Source organism: Vidua chalybeata, chromosome 7 (assembly GCF_026979565.1).
Source record: "Vidua chalybeata isolate OUT-0048 chromosome 7, bVidCha1 merged haplotype, whole genome shotgun sequence".
Classification (NCBI taxonomy): domain Eukaryota; kingdom Metazoa; phylum Chordata; class Aves; order Passeriformes; family Viduidae; genus Vidua; species Vidua chalybeata.
In genome coordinates, this window is record NC_071536.1 from 1,703,944 (window position 1) to 1,721,071 (window position 17,128).

The window sequence follows — 17,128 nt, forward strand, 5'->3', positions numbered from 1 at the left end:
ACAGCCTGGGAGCAGCAGGAGAGATGGAAAAAATTACTTGGAAGCACTGAGGGCACCGAGCTGCTCCTCTGCAGCGCTGGCTGACTCCAACAACTCCCAGTGAAAAAAACAACTCCAAATCCCCCAAAACTTTGCCTATTTTGCAGGATGTGAAGAGCCAGGCAGGGAAGGAGAGCACCACAGTGATGTCCCTATCCCAGAGCATCCTTCCCAGGCCACTCTTGGAATGATGAGCTGGTCAAGCACAGGGGCTCTGCTTTGTTGAGGAGGTAATTGTCACCCTCCGGGGAGAGCAAATACCTTGTCCATGGTCCATTCCCAGAACACCAAGGAAAACACTTCCAAAGACTCCAGGAAAGCCTTGTTTTGTGGTCTCACTCCCTGATAAGCTCAGCTGCTGGAAAGGAGATGCTTTCTAGGAAGCTGGTATCAAAAAAAAAAAAAAAAGACACAAAACACCCCCAATATAACCCATCCTGGTGCCAGGGATGCCAGGTTTTCCTCCCCTTTCCCCAAAAAAACCCCACTTGTCCCATCTGAGCAACCACGGGGTGCATCCCTGCAGAGGCAGCACTCCTGGGGAGGCTGCTCCAAGGAACCTGCAGCCAACAGCATCCACAGGGAAGGAGGAGCTATGGGATGCACCCCTCCCTTCTCCTCCTTTCGTTTTGTGGGATGCACTTGGGCACCTTCTCTTTTGTTTTCTGGGATGCACTCCCATCTGCTTCCCCTTTTTTTGTGGGATTTACTCACATCTCCTCCTTTTGAGGGATACCCTCATCTTCTCATCCTTTTTTTTTGTGGGACACACTCGCACCTCTTTCTTCCAGGACGCACCCACACAAACCCTTCTCCTTCCGTGGGATGCACTTGCACGGCTCTTTTTGTCCTGCATCTGCCCACACATCTGCTCCTCCATCTCCCCCTTCTTTTTTGCAGGATGCACCCCTACCTCCTCCTCCTCCTTTTTTTTTGCAGGATACACCCACACAGGTCCTGCTTTTGTGGGATGAACTCACGGATCTCTTTTTTTCAGGATGCACTCAAGCATCTCTTTTTTTTTTCCTACCTCATCCTTTGCAAGGACCAGTTGCTCCCAGGCCCATCGGGAACTATTGGGAACTATTCCCTGCACTTCCTTAAGGATTCCAACAGCTCAACCTGCCACAAAAGTGGAGCCACACGCAGCCAAAAACCCCCACTGAGGATGTTCATGGCAAAATAAGCACGGAGGGGATTTGGGGCAGAGAGCAGAGCGATTCCCAAGGCCGGCTTTCCACGCAGGCTGCTGCCTGGGAAATGCTTCCCAGAGCAACCCCACCCCGGGAGCCCTAATCTGATGGCAGGTTTTCAATGGAGCAGCCAGGATGGGGAGGGAGAGAGGCTGGAGAGGGGGGAAAGAAAGCAAGGAAATGCCTCTGAGGTGAGGAGGTTTTTTTTCTCTGGCCGGGGACGCCTTGTTTTGTTTGCCTGCCTGCAGCGCTGCCATTTTCCGGAAGCCGGAGCGCTCACAGAAAAATGGGAAGTTTCTCTTTGTTTAATTTTAGCCGTGGCAGCCTCTGCACCGAGGGACCCAGCAGAGCCCCCCCCCCGGCTGCTCTGGGAACGGATGTGAGCCAAGAGGACGGAGCAGCAGCAGGGAATGAGGCAGGAATTAGGGATTTAACATCTCCCAGGACGCCACGGCCCGGGCTGAAGTGCTCTCGGTCCCAGAAGTGTGTGAGACTGGGGAGACTTTGGGCTGAACTCCCTGTGTGACCACTGCATCCCTTACTCCAGTTCCTGGGGTTTTTTCCTGCTCCCTTTCTCCACGCTTGACCTGTGGAGGTGTTTTTAAATGGATAGCTTGAGCACCTTCCCCCACCACACCAAACAATTCTGCACACAGCCCTGGACACATCAAGAAGTCCAACCAAACCCACTCTTGGACTTATCCCAGATTCATAACTTAGGGTGGAAAAGACCCTTAGGATCACAGCTTCCAGCAGCAGTGCCCATAAAACACCTCCTGCCCTGCTCCTCTGCACCGACCCATTGTTCAATTCCAAGAAAGCCTTTTTCTCCCTGTTCCTAAGGAAACAGCCGGCGTTGTTCAAACAAGGCCACACACCACGCTGACCCTGCCCCCCAAAAACGGCCTGGAACACTTTTTAGGGATGACCTAAAGCCCTTTATCCGGGCACAGTGACCAGGCAGGGCAGGAGAGGGGCGGCAACTGGATTTATCCCCGAGAGAGGGAAAAGCAGGGAGCTTGTGCAGCACGGGATGAGCTGAGCAAGGCAGCCTCAGGATCCCACAGCAGAGCCCTGCAGGAGTCTTCACTGGGTCAAGATTTTCTGGAGTCAGCTAGAAAATATTTGGTTTGGCTCTGTGGCAGTGATTTCCCCTCTTGAAAATGATGGGATGGTCCCCAGGGTGACCCTCCCACGGAGCAGGAGAGGAAGCAACTCCAGAGAATGAACAGTGAAAAGGAAAGGCTTTCACAACATTACTATTAATATAATTTTCATTATTATTAAAGTTTTCCCCATGATTTAACAGGACTGCAAACCAGATGTGCATCACCAGCCCTCCAATTTACACAAAAGCAGCCAGATGATGAAAAATCCCCCAACCCCAGAATGGTCTGGGTTAGAAGGGACCTTAAAGCCCATCTCATTCCATCCCCTGCCACGGGCAGGGACAGCTTCCACTATCCCAGGCTGCTTCAAGCCCCATCCAACCTGGCCTTGGACACTTGCAGGGATGCAGGGGCAGCCACAGCTGCTCTGGGCACCCTGTGCCAGGGCCTACCCACCCTCCCAGGGAACAATTCCTGCCCAATATCCCATCTAAACAAACTCTCTTTCATTCTGAAGAAACACCAGAGCAATTACAAATAAGTGTCTGGGCCACCTTCCACCTTTGTGTTTTCATATAGAGAGGTTTGAGGCTACAAAGTTATTCTCCCAAACTGAAAGAAATTGGGTATTAGGCAGGAATTGGGAAAGTCCCTGCCCATTGGAAGGGGATGGAATGGGATGAGCTTTAAGGTCCCTTCCAGCCATCTGGGATTCTGTGATGATCCTACAAACAGGAGATGGGATGTGCCATCTTCCCACAGCTGGGTTTGACACAACCTCTCTCCTGGGTGGAGCAGGAACACCCACTCAGGTAGGAAAAAGCAGGAACATTTCTTTAGCCCCAGGAGCTGGGGAATGAGAGCGTGACTCTCCCATTGATATGCCAGCTGGGAATGGGAACGGGAATGGGAACGGGAATGGGAACGGGAATGGGAACGGGAACAGGAATAGGAACGGCTGCCTCCCAGCACCGAAAATAACCCCCTGCACAAATCCACACGGAATCGGCAGGTTAAAAATAGAAATATCCCGTGGGCTCATGGGGCTCCCAGTGGAGGGGCAGCAGCTTGGCCACCAAAGAATGGGATTAAAGCCAGGAAATGCTGCTCGTGGCACACACACCGAGCGATCCCTCCCAAAAACACGTGACCCACCCAGAATGCCAACTTCCCAGCAGAGGGACAAGAAGCCAATCCAGGGGCACAACGAAAGAGTTGGAAGTTTTGTGGTCTGCTCTTTGATCCATGAACTTTACCCTGGGAAAATCCATAACTTTACCTTGGGAAACACCTGGACCTGCAGCCCCCCCGAGGCAGCAGAGGGATTCCATGTGCTCCTGCATTCCCTGCTGCTGTGAGCCATCCACACATCCCTATCCAGACTCCCACACTTTTCCTTAGGAGCCCAGAGAAACAGAAATCCACGGAAATCACTTCAGGGACCACCAGGAGAAATTAAGAACTCCAGGCTGCAAGGAGGAGCACAAGAGGGGAGAGATGCCACAGGTACCCTCAAAAATTATCCTTCAGTGTGGATGGTTGTGATGTTAATGGAACTGGGGCATCATTTGAGCACTAAAAACCAGATCTGAGCTGCTGGGAGCAAGTCTCTCTGCCTTGTTTGGGAAGCAAAGGGATTTGTCAGGACATGCACGTGCCAAAGCTGCAGGTCCTGCAAGAGCCTTCTCCTTTTTCCCCCCTTCCGAAAACCCCAAACATTATCTATGGCCACAGAGCCAGCTGGGGCTGCAAACCCTTCTGAGTGTAACAAACCCTGCAGCCTCATAATGACCAGCAAAGCTGCCCTGGTGTGCCCACAGGCTGGTGACACCAACCCTTCAGCTCCTCTAGGGACAGGGCTCGGCCCCACCACCTCCACCAGGAGCAGCCCAGGGTTTCTCCTGCCCCTCCAGCCTCTGCTTCCCCGTCCGTCAGTGGGATTTTCCCTGTGCCAGCGCCGGCAGAGCCGCGTGCTCCCTGCCCCAGCCAAGGCTGGCACAGCACTGCCGGGGCCCCCAGACAATGCCAGCCCTGTGCCCAAGCCCTGGGCAGGGTTAATGCAGGGATTGCTGGCCAGGAGGGAGCCCAGGGAAGCAGCTCCCGCTGAGGGAAGCGGTGGGGGATGCGTTCCATGCTTTCAAACCTCACTCTGCAAATTTTGGGGAGCGGCTTGGATGGGTCCCGAGCTGGCGCTGGCAGTGGAGATGCCTCTTGCATCCTGACAGGGCATTGTCCAGAGGGCAGGGAACTCCAGCAGCACCCACACCCTGCTCTCCATGAACACCTTGCTGCAGCCATCAGAGAATCCCAGAATGGTTTGGCTTGGAGGGACCATAAAGCCCATCCCATTCCCACCCCTGCCATGGCAGGGACAGCTTCCACCACCCCAGGCTGCTCCAAGCCCCAGTGTCCAACCTGGCCTTGGACACTGCCAGGGATCCAGGGGCAGCCACAGCTGCTCAGGGAAAACTGTGCCAGCACCTCACAGGGAACAATTCCTAATTCCCAATATCCCATCCATCCCTGCCCTCTGGCAGTGGGAAGCCATTCCCTGTGTCCTGTCCCTCCATGCCTTGTCCCCAGTCCCTCTCCAGCTCTCCTGGAGCCCCTTTAGGCCCTGCAAGGGGCTCTGAACTCTCTCCCTGGAGCTTTCCCTTCTCCAGGTGAACACCCCCAGCTCTCCCAGCCTGGCTCCAGACCAGAGATATCCCAGTTGCTAAGATATCCTAGTTAATATCCCAGTTAACAGGCAGAAATACATTTCCCAGTGGGTTGATCCCTTGTTTCAAAGCTGACTCATCACTGGTCACTGGGGAAATCAACACTTGGCTACAAAACTTTCCTGGGTGTTGCCATCCCCTGCTCCCTGTGGCCAGGGACAGCACCCGAGGAAATGGCTGGAGCTGTGCCAGGGGGGGTTAGGTTGGATTTTAGGAAAAGGTTCTTCCCCCAGAGGGTGCTGGGCACTGCCCAGGCTCCCCAGGGAATGGGCACAGCCCCAAGGCTGACAGAGCTCCAGGAGGGTTTGGGCAACACTCTCAGGGATGCCCAGGGTGGGATTGTTGGGGTGTCTGTGCAGGGCCAGGGCTTGGACTGGATGATCCTTGTGGGTTCCTCCCAGCTCAGGAAATTCCATGATTCTATAAAAACCCATCCTACCTCCTCACCATCTCCCGTGGAGCCTCTGGGCCAGCCCGCAAAGCTCAGGTGCTTTCAGGACAGATTTTGGGCAGGAAAGAAAAGGCAGGTGCCAAACCCGAGGTGAGGTTATTTGCATTCACTCCTGCGCCAGCTGCCGGCAGAAATCCACCCACGGAGCCAGGAGGCGACACAACTGTCAGACCCCTTGGAAATAAGGAGACTGAGGAGGATGCAAACTCCCCTGCACCTCTCCAGCTGCCAGCTCGCTCCGCACACACAGCCCCGGCCACAAAAAGCCTCTTGCCAGATTTAAATGCTTTTCCCATTAAAACAAAACAAAAACAAAACAAAACACACACAGTGTCTAAACCACCTCCTTACCATCCACACAAGCTCTTGCAAGCAACCCCACCAGGCTAAAATAAATATTTTAGCTTCGCAAATAGTTTTCCTCTCATTAAAAGGCAAACATAATTAGGATGTCGAGCGCCGGCTGCAATCACTCCACGCTGCTCCGGCTCTGGTTGATTAAAAGTAACGAAGCTGCTATTTTTGAAAAGCACATTCCCTTCCGCAGCCTGAACGGGGTTATTTTGGAAATATATAACCATGGAAAGCTGGCATCTCTGCCTGCAAAATTCCCCAGCCAGGAGGGGATGTGCTTAATGGGTCCGTGGGATGGGGCTCATGAGAAAAGTGGGAATTCTTTTGCTGTGAGCGACCAGGGGGATAAATCTCACTGTGGGAAGAACATGGAGACCCTGGAAAGCTGAGGGAATCATGGAATCATGGATGGTTTGGATTGGAAGGGACCTCAAAGTTCACCTCATGGGCAGGGACACCTTCCACCAAACCAGGGCTGCTCCAAGCCCCATCCAACACTTCCAGGGATGGGGCAGTCCCAGCTCATCAGGGCAAGCTGCTCCAGAGAAAAGGAGGAAAGAAGGAAAAAGCAGAACAGCAGAGAAGAGCTGCCACCAGAGATGCTGTTCCCTCTGCAGGGTCTGGTACCAACACAGCTGGGCAGGAGCAAGAGCCAGGAGGAGACGTGAACGTTCCGAGGATCCCGGAATTATTTAGGTTGGAAAAGATCTCTGAAAGCTTCAAGCCCGAGTGTTAACCCAGCTGCCAAACCCACCGCTGACCCATGTCACACCTACAAGCCATCCCAGGAGGATGCTATTCTTACTACCAAGAATTTTTTCTACTTTAAGGCAAATTTAAGCATCCCGCTGGTGCAGTCAGGCAGGAGGAAATCCAGGATGGATCCTTATTCCAGAGCCTCAGCATCCAGACAGAGCTGTCAACACAACACAGCCCCCACTCCAACTCCTACCCAAGCTGCTGCTCCATTCAGCATAACTGAATCATTAACTTGCAATGTATATATTAATTAACAGCCAAAACTCAATCATTGCAAATCTCAGGGAGCATCAGGCAGCGAGCACAGGCTGGAGAGGGGAGGAAGGCAGTGATGGGCATTCCAGAGCTGGGAATTTGCATCCGCCTGATCCCACAGCTCCTCTGGGTTTTGGGGCTTTGATGCAGCGTGGTTTAATTTGGGCACAGAACAACTTCACGGTCACTGCTGTCCCCCTTTGGACCAAAGTTATGCCGAGCCTACTCCTGAATAGCCAGGGATCCCAGAAAATCGGTGTTCCCGGGAGCCCGAGGCTGCAGCACACCACACACCTGCACAACTCCACCTCTCCCACCCAGCGCCGTCCCGGGAGCAACAGCTGGAAAACCAAGCTCCGCGCAGCATCCCTCCGCTCCCAAAGCATCCCCGCGCAGCCAGCAAGGAGCAAAAAGGTCAGCGAGCCCCCGGCGAGCTGGGAAAACCCTCCTGGAACAGGAATGCCAGGCACAGCCGGTGCAATGCCGCTCAAAAGAGCCCGAACTCCCCCCGGAGCGTCCCAGCCGTGGCCGATAAGGAAGAGGAGCCAGCCCGGCCCGGCGCCTCCGCGCTGGCTGTCGGACGCGTCCGGGGACACCGGCAGGGTGACAACGCGGGGAGCCGTGCCCATCGCGCCCATCCCCTCGCCGCAGCGCCAGCGGGACCTGGGGGACAACGGGCACGGCACACCCGCCACACGGCATCTCCCCAGGAACGGGAACACGGAGCCACGCGTGTCGCGGCCACGTTTACACCTTGGCACAGCACATGGCGGTGGGGACACAAGGCAGGGACACGAACACCGAGCACAAAACGCGGCCATACACCCAGGGGACACGCCACACACAGTCACACACACACACAGGGACACACAGGGACACAGTCACACACGCAGGGGACACAGTCACACACAGTCACACACACACACAGGGACACAGTCACACACGCAGGGGACACAGTCACACAGAGTCACACACACACACAGGGACACAGTCACACACGCAGGGGACACAGTCACACACAGTCACACACGCAGGGGACACACTACACACACAGTCACACACACACAGAGCCACAGTCACACACGCAGGGGACATTTGGCACGCACAGTCACCCAGGACACACGCACAAAGTGGCACACAGAGGACAGTCACACTCAAGACAGGACACACACACACACACGCAGCGACAGCCCCACGGAGGACGCTCAGAGTGTCACACACACACAGTGCCACACGCGACACTTGTACACAGTCGCACACGCACAGAGGGCACTTTACACACGCTCACAAGCACACGCACGGTGTCACAGTGTCACACAAACACTCTCACACTCTCGCTCTCCCCAGCCGCCTCCCCGCGCTCCGCCGCTGCCTCACCCCCGACCCTCCACCGCCGCCCTCCCTACAAACTTTTCCGCGGCGGCCCCGGCAGCCCGCGGGGAGCCGCTGCCGTCCCCGGTAGCCCCCGGGCTCGCCCAGCTCCCGGCTCTCACCTGCGCCCAGCTCCGACAGCGGCAGCACCGGGAGCGGCCCCGCTGCGCTCCCGGGCACGGGCCGCGCGCGCCCGCCCGCTCTGACGTCACGGGGCGTGGCCGGGGCGTGGCCCCGCGGAGGGGCGGGAGCGCGGGGGGCGCCGCGGGCAGGGGGGGAGATGCTCGTGTGAAACACGTGGGGAGGGGAGGAGGACGGGAAAAGCGGGATGGGGGAGCGGCGGGGAGCGTCCCTGGGCCAGGGGCGAGGGGGCGAGTGCGAGCCACGCCCGCCCCGCCCGGGGTTAGCGAGGGTGGTCACGCTCGTGGTGGCCACGCTCAAACCTTGCGCGCTGGGCAGCTGAGGGTTTATGCCCCCCCCCCCCCCGACCTTTTTTTTTGGCCGTTTTTGTCACGGAAGCGAAGCTGCGAAATCCTGGTAAAGCAGAAATCCCGCCCCTGTTGCTCTCCCAGGCTGGGAAAGGCAGGAGAAACGCGGAGGAAAACGCTGAACTCTGGTTTCTTGCGTTAGCCACGGTCGGAGAGCGGCTTCAACTTCCCACAGCACCCAACGCCGGAAAAAAGGGGGTTGTGCTCCCTAAAATCCCATAGACTGAGGGAGCATCCCACCCTGGGGTTGTGCTGCCTGGCTGGGATGCAGGGTTAGGAAATGGGCTGCCAGGAGCATCAGCACAACAGGACAGGCATGGACACGAAGTGCACCCAGAGATGGTGGCCACCAAGACCACCACAGTGACCATCTCCCAAAGGCTGGAACACCCTTTGGAAAAGCAGCTGAGTGAGAAATACCGGAGCAGATGGGTCCGGGCTACTCGAGCCGCTGCTCTTCCCAGCCCCTCCTTGTTTTTTTCCTGGGTTTAATCGGGATCTGATGATTAAATTTCCTCTTCCTGGTGCTGGCTCCTCCTGCGCCCAGCACGGCAGACAGAGGAGACAGAGTTTTGGCTGGGCTGAGACAAAAGTGGAGTGGCTGTGAGTCCTTGCATGGCCAGACCCCATACCAGGGGTCAGCTGGGACTTCCCAGCCTCATCCCAGCTTTTTTCTGGCTCCCCAAAACGAGCCACACAGAACCACTTCAAAGCACCCTTGGGAGCTCTTTTCTGCGGCATTATTTGGGGAGCTTTGGGGTTTCTCCAAGGGGAGCTCCCTGTAGCCGGATAACCCGGTTCTCTAACTGCAACAGGACACTTCTATCCTGTTTTGCCAGTGGAAAACACTGGGATGGCACCTGGGATGCAGCTGGGCTGGGTGCTGCCCCCATCTGTGCCTTGGCACCAAGCCTGGGGTGCTCCTGTCCCTCTGCTCCTGCAAAACTCTCATTAAAATCAGTATTTCATTTGCTGGTTTGTTCCTCTTTTCCATCTCTAGTGTGATTCCCCATCTCTTTGGATACTGGGTAGTCCAAATTTATTCCTGACTTGGGCTGGCACCTTGAGTGGCTTTGGGGACAAAAGTGTCTCTTCCGATGGGCTGCAGGAGGTGTACGAGAATCTGCAGCTCCAGCTCAGCATCCTCGTGTCCCCTTGGGACAAACCACATCTCCAGGTGCCAAAACCGTGCTCGGACTCCATTAAAAACCAGCAATTTGTGGGTGACAACAGTTGCTTATCCTGGCAGCAGCTTTCCCAGCGCTCAGGATGTGCCTTGGGCACGTTGCTCGTGCACAGCCTGGGATGGAGGGGTGAGCATTCCCATCCCTCTCTGTTCTCCGAGTGGTTTGCAATGCCCAGGAGCAAGTCTGAGCCAGGAAGTGATCCCAGGGAGCAATTAGCCCTGGACAAAATGTCCTAAGGAGGCCAGGCTTTTCTGTGGTGCTGGGATTCTGTCCTGCAGGAACTCCGTGGTAAAGTTCATTTCTCTGCACTTTCCCCCTCTGTGATGTTTCTCGGGCACAAATCTGGGTGGAAATTGTTGGTTCCTGACAGTTCTTAGGAACAGGGCTGGTCCGGGGTGACATTCCCCTGGTTCTGGTGTGTGAGTGCAGCCAGCTTTTTTTTGGGAAGAGAGCAGCTCCTTTCCGTTCTGATGCTGCCTTGGGAATCGTGGACAGGAGCTGGACATCCGGACCTGGGTCTGATGAGCCCCAGACTCAGCAACACCAATCCCCTCCCCAGGGCTGGAGCACGGATCCTCCTCACCAGGAGGATCACGGCATCCCAGAACCATGGAATGGTTTGGAGCCCATCTCATTCCAACCCCTGCAGGGGCAGGGATGCTCTCCCAGACACAGCAGCAGCTCAGCCATGAACCCTGAGCTCCCGAAACCTTCCAGAAGGGAGCGTTCCCAAACCTGAAGCTGATCAAATCCACTTCCACGTGGGATATCAGAACGTCCCGAGCTCCATGTTTGTTGCTAGGCCGCAGGGAGCGCTTTTCCATGATCCTGCAGTTTTGGTGGGAATGCAGCGAATCCCTGAGCCCGGCTCGTGCTCTGGATGGCTTTCTGGAGCCGGGGAAGCGCGTGCTTGGCTGCCAAGGTACGTTTAATAACTCTTGGTTAGTGCAGCACTCCCAGCAAACTCCCCGGGGCCAGCTCTTCCCAGACCAATCTTCCCCTTGCTGCGAACTAATTACAGCCCTGATGGTTAATGACAAAAGAGAGGGATAACTGGCAGGGTTTGATGTCCCTCTTCTCCTGTGGAAGCTGAGTTATTGACTCCTTCCCGGGAAGCAGCAGCTCTTTGTTTGCATCCCAAGGCAGGGATCGAGGCTCTGGAGCGTTGCTGCCACGGGCAGCGCTTCCAGGTGTTTGCTCAAAGGTACTTGGGGTTTAGGAGCTGGATAAAGGCAATAAATTCCAACAAGATTTATTCTGTAGGTATAACATTCCCGCCTCAAAGCCAATTACCCACAGAAGGGCCTCGTAAACGAGGCTCGCCGCATTTGGAACTGGCAAACAAACCCTCTGCCAGGCTCCCCACGTGGATTATTTCTGCTTCCTGTACGGAATTCCATTATGCCGGGCTGGAATTAAAGCGGGGCAGATTTACTCCTCCTTCACCGTCTCCACCTGATTTCCTCTTGCAGTGGGGAGTCTGGAGGGTTTGTTCCTGTTTCATCCGTGGCAATGGCTGAAGGCAGCAATTCCCTCTGTGATATTGGCAAGCCTGGCCTCTACTTTTGCGAGAGTGCAGGGATAGATGGACTATTGGAAAGAAATCTTTCCCTGGGAACATGGACAGGCCCTGGCACAGGGTGCCCAGAGCAGCTGTGGCTGCCCCTGGATTTCTGGAAGTGTCCAAGGCCAGGCTGGACAGGGCTGGGAGCCACCTTGAGACAGTGGAAGCTGTCCCTGCCCATGGCAGGGGGTGGAATGAACTCGAAGGTCCCTTTCCACCCCCAACCATTCCATGATTCATAAATCTGTGACTAGATTGGTGCCAAAGGGGAGGGGAAAGCTGTGGGAAGAGGGGGCTGGTGTCACCTGTGATCACCCCTGGATGGGGTTTGTGAGGTGACAGGAACACCTGGCCAGGTAATAACCACTTCCTGCTAATAACAGGGATTAGTTTTTTAAGCCTGATGAGGACGTGCACGGAGCAGAGCACACAGCTTCCGGAGAGGCTTTTAATATCTCTGGCTGCCTGACATCAGCCAAGAGAGTGAAGCAACAAAGGACAGCAAAGAGGTAGAGGGGAGAGGTGAAAGAGCTTGAACAGAGACAGGTCTTGAACCTTCTCTGCTCCTAAGGGAAAATCCTGCAGTGTCCTTCCCCTGCTGCCCTCAGCTTTGCACACAGATCCTGCCCCCATCACACCCCTCAATCCCAGGGTACAAATCCCACCCTGTCCTGTGGGAAGGGATGGGTTTTGGAGAGATTTGCACCAACCTCCCTCCTCCTGGAAGACTACTCCACATGGCAAAGGCCTTTATAATAACCAAAATCCTAGAATTCTAGAATGGTTTGGGTGGGAAGGAACCTTAAAGCCCATCCCACCCCCTGCCATGGGCAGGGACAGCTTCCACTGTCCCAGGTTGCTCCAAGCCCTGTCCAGCCTGGCCTTGGGCACTGCCAGGGATCCAGGGGCAGCCACAGCTGCTCTGGGCACCCTGTGCCAGGGCCTGCCCACCCTCACAGGGAGCAATTCCTTCCCAATATCCCATCCAGCCCTGCCCTCTGGCACTGGGAAGCCATTCCCTGTGTCCTGTCCTTCCAGGCCTTTGTTCAAAGCCCTTGTCCGACTCCCTTGGAGCCACTTTGGGTTTTTTTTTTTTTTTGGTAGCCAAAATCCTTCCTTTTAAGCCAGTAAATCACCCAGTTCCTTTTTCCTCATCACCTCATCACCCTTTAGAGGCCAAGGAATCCCTGTCCTCACCTCCCTGGCTGCCTGGCCGCTCACAGCAGCAGGACCCACAACCCACAAGTTAAAGCTGCTCTTCTCCTTTTTCCCTTTCCTCCTCGAGTCCTGTCCCACAACATAAAACAGCTTTTGTTCCCGCTGGAGATTCTTCTGGCAACAGAACCACGGAAGCTGCAAATAAAAAAAAAAAAAAAAAAGAAAAAGAAAGAAAAAAAAGAGAAAAAAACCATCCCAGACTCAATGACAGCTCTATCTAAAACCAACCATGAGGATGAGGCTGTTTCATCATCGTTAGGGGAGAGAATGCTGGGATAATGGGAACAGGGAAATCATTGCTGGTTATGAAGGCTTCCCAGATGGATAAATATCCCTGGCTGGCAGAGGGGGGGATGCACAGGGGTTGTCGGTGCATCCTTGTGAATCTTGACGTGAGAGTGAGATGGCTCCAACCTCCTCCCTGGGTGTACCAACAGGTTCCAGATTGTGGGGTTTCCACAGTCAGGCTCCAGCAGATTTCTGTCGGCCTGGAAAAGGCCCAGGGCTTGCAGGAGGGAGTTAGAGGAGCAGAAAGTCCTGTTTTTCAGCCAAGAATACTTTTGTCTTTAGCTAAACATCCTCCTAGGCTGCCTTTCCCTGCCCCTCAGAGGCTCAGAGCAGCCCTTCCTCCACCTCTTTCGGGCGGCTGATTCCCAAATTTTCCCTCCACATCTAAAGATTCTCTGGGGCAACGGCATGGGGAGCAAGAGCCATTGAATGGTGCTGCCAAGGGATGCACCTTTATTTGTTATGATCATTTACTCCCTTCCCCCAGATCACTGCCAGAGCCCTTCCACTTTCCAGGCAGCTCTGTGATAAAACGGGGGGGAAAGTTTCCCTCCTTAAGCAGTGTTAAGGCACAATAATTCCCCGTGTTCACTGACAAACAGCCTCGTTTATGGCTGTTGCTGAGCTCCTGCACTAATCAATGGGGTTCATTGAATTGATGACTGTGCTGGCTTGTGTTCAGAGCAGCTGCTTCACATCATTAGCCCCGTTTAAGGAGAGGATCTGCCTGTGGTCATTTCCACCTGGATTTCCGCCCTGGGTGTCCCCACTAGACACCAGTGGGGCTTGGGGCAGGGACAGGCGTCTGGAAGACCCCGGCACAAATACAGGGCAAGCTCAAAACAAGCAGCATTTTGTACAAATTCGTCCCAGGAATACTGGGTGGAAGTGTTTCAGGATAAAAGCAGAGGATAAAAGTATCAACACCCTCAGCTACCTGCTATTCACTTTGGAAAAGGGCTCAGGACTCAAAAGATAAAGGAGAAAATAAGAATTCCCTGGTTTTTAGAGGCAGAGGGAAGCAGGAGACAGGAATCAGACCAGGTTGGGCAGGGATTGGAACGACCTGGTCTAGTGGTAGATGTCCCTGACCATGGCAGGGGGGTGGAAGAAGATAAGCTTTTAGATCCCTTTCCAAACTATCCTGGGATTCTCTGATCAGCCCCATGTAGCACAGCAAGGGCACAGTGCTGAAATTTGCCAGCATGCCCATAATTCAGGGTATTTCCAGTGATTTCAGGTGATCTCAAGCCCAGCTTGAGGGGCTGACAAATATTTCAGCCCAAACCTGTGCCGAGATAAAACTGGGGACATTTATTGCCAGGACCAGGGGGACAAAGCAGTGATGCTGACGCTCATATTTCCCTCGTTTGCCCTGGCAGGGTTTGAAATCCATAACCACTTTCCCTACTTCACCAGGTACCCTGGAGCAGCCCCCAAGGACGAGGACGTGGTGGCTGTTTTGCCACACAGGTGCCTGTCCTGGGTGGTTTTTCCACCCTGCCAAGGACGAAGAGCATCCCAAGTGAGTTTTATCATTCTAAAATGACGTTAAACATCAGCTGCCAGGTACAGCTCCACACACTGCCCTGCCCGTGGCTCTCCCAACAAAGCCTGGCTTGTCCAAAACTCTGCCTGGCTGAGATTTAAGCCAGAGATAACCACTTGGCTGTTCCTTCCCTCAATGCCTCCTCTGGCCTGGTGGAACACACTTCCTTTCTGTGCCGCCGGATTTGCTTTTCAATGCCCCATTATGTCCCGAGGTCACGGCGGATCGAGGCGTTTGCTCGGCTGCCCTGCAAAGAAACAGAGGCACAAGAATTATATTTTTTTTCCTCCCCGTTTAATAACTGCGTGTGCTGAGCCTGAATTGCTTTCTTTAAGCATGTGAAGGAGAGCAGCGAGCGCTCGGCTCCGTGTTTTTCTTGGCACTCTCTCTTTTCTAAGCCCATTATTCGCCCTCCTTTTCTCCGGCAAAGAAATGCCCAGTTCTCTTCCAGCTGGCAGGATCTCATTTAGTTCCCAGTGCCATGGGATTATTAGCATGGATGTTAAGAGACCCTCCCTGCAATAACAGTGACCACCAACCCATAGGCTGAGCGTGCCACCAGCACGAATGGCACAATTCCCATTTTAAAGGTGGGCAAATTGGAGGGAGGTAGCATTTATCAGGCTGCTTCTGTTGTGGTGGGCACCCTGTGGAAAAGATTTGGGATTTGTGTGGTCCATTCATGCCAGGGATGGAGCAGCAGATGGGAGCAGCAGGGTTTTGGGGCAAAATGTGTGTTTCTTTGAAGGCAGGAGGGAAATGCCCACTGGCTTTCCCCACCAGCCACGGTACGACCAGGGCTCTGCAGACGGTCAGAGCCACGGCTGGAGCCTGTCTGGTGGCGTCCTCTTGCCAGCCTCTTTGTACTATTAATTATGGCCATGAGTCTGCAGGGTTTCCAAGCTCTCTGGCTCCAGTTTGCCATGTGGGAAGGAGCTGGGATGCAAACTGAATTCCCCCTGCAACGCTTCCCGACAGGTCCCGCGTTATTTATGCCTCTGGCAACGCTCAGATCCATCCTGGGTGATGCTGGGGCTCTCACAAAGCACCCTCAGAACAGCTTTTTTTGTGGGACAGAGTGTTTCATGGGATGCAGAAATCTTCTTCCCCCTGGACTTGGCATTCCCATTCCTGCCAAGGCTCCAGCTGCAGAGCCAAGCAGCCTGACTGGTTTTCCACCTGTGAATTTTTGGCAGATCTTCTGACACAAAGCTGAGGGTGAGTGGTTCTTGGGCACTGGCAGCCCCCAGATATCCCTGGAAACCCCTCTGCAATCTTCCACAGGTGAGGTTTATGCAATTCCTTCCCCGTTACAAATCTCACCTCCTCGGCTATGAGTTTTCATCACTCCTCTTGTGCTGATGTTTGCTGAAGGTGAAGTCCAAACCACCACTTTCTGAGGAGCCTTCAAGGTTGGACTTGAGGGTCTTGGAGGTCTTGTCCAGCCTTCATGAGTCTGTGGTTCTATTTACAATCAGATCTGACACAAAGATAAATCCATCCTGGCAAAATTTTATACAGAAAAACATCTGTAAATGTCTTTGCAAGGAAAAAAAACTGCACAAGGTGCTCATACCTTATTAAACACCAGAAAACCCACATCGAGGAAGATGTAAAAGTTATAAACATCCCCAAATCCACTGCTGGGTGAGTTTTTTGGAGACTTTGAGACATGGAAGGAGCAAGTAAACAAGCTGGGATTTTCCCCTTTGCATACAGGAACATCTTCAGCACGGTGGAAAATGCAATCAATAATTGAGTGAGAAGCCACGCGGCTCAGAGCTCTCACAAAGCACAAGTCTGTGCTTTGCATCCAATATTTATTTTCAAGCCTTAAATAATGCATTTGCAAATGCTTCTAACTGGATATTTTAAGGCAAACAAATTTATGTCATGAAAAGTTAATTGGCGAGAGCATCTCAGAAGGAAAATGACCGGCAACCACGGGAAACACCCCTCAGCTCCTCATTTCATTGGTCCTGTTCTTCCTCGTAAATTAGGGGGCAATTCCATAATTTCTAATTAAGGAATCATTTGCTATCAATTAGCCCATGTAAGTAGATTTCACTCACTCCCCAAGCTAAATCACTTAAGCCCTGGCATTTCCTCCTCGCTGCCGCAGCGCCGGCAGCCGGCAGAGCGGGGTGGGAATGGGAGGCAAGGGATTCTTCTGACACCCATTTCCCGTGGGAGCTGGGTGGGATGGCTCCATCCCCATGGCTCAATTCACTCTGCAGACGTGTGGCAGCTGCTGTAGGCAAACAGGGGGGAAATCACCCGTTGTCCAGGGAGGTGGAATAGGTTGGACTTCGGTGATCCAAGTGGTTTGCTTGCAACTCGGAATATTCTGCAATTCTGTGGTGGGAGGTGGTGGGATTTGCATGGCATGGAGGGGAGGGATGTGGCCAGGACAGTGGTCACAGGTGGCCTTCAGAGGGGTCCTGGGGCTCGCTCAGTGGAGGTATCACCATCAAGAACAATTTGGGCTGGAGCTGAAGGGAATGAAGCTGCTCCACTGCTTGCTCCCAGGCACTGCTGTGTCCCAAAACGCTGCTCAGCATGGGCAGCAGCTCTGGAGGAGCG

At 54.1% G+C, this 17,128-nt stretch overlaps 1 protein-coding gene across 1 annotated transcript in view; it reads right to left on the minus strand.

Moving 5' to 3' along the window:
- The window catches only part of SH3BP4 (SH3 domain binding protein 4), a 33,742-nt gene extending 25,284 nt beyond the window's left edge, over positions 1-8,458 (minus strand). Inside the window, exon 1 of the mRNA XM_053948024.1 lies at positions 8,374-8,458. The gene's annotated coding sequence lies outside the window, so the exon portion shown is untranslated. The remainder of the gene's footprint in view (positions 1-8,373) is intronic.
- Positions 8,459-17,128: the final 8,670 nt, after the last annotated feature.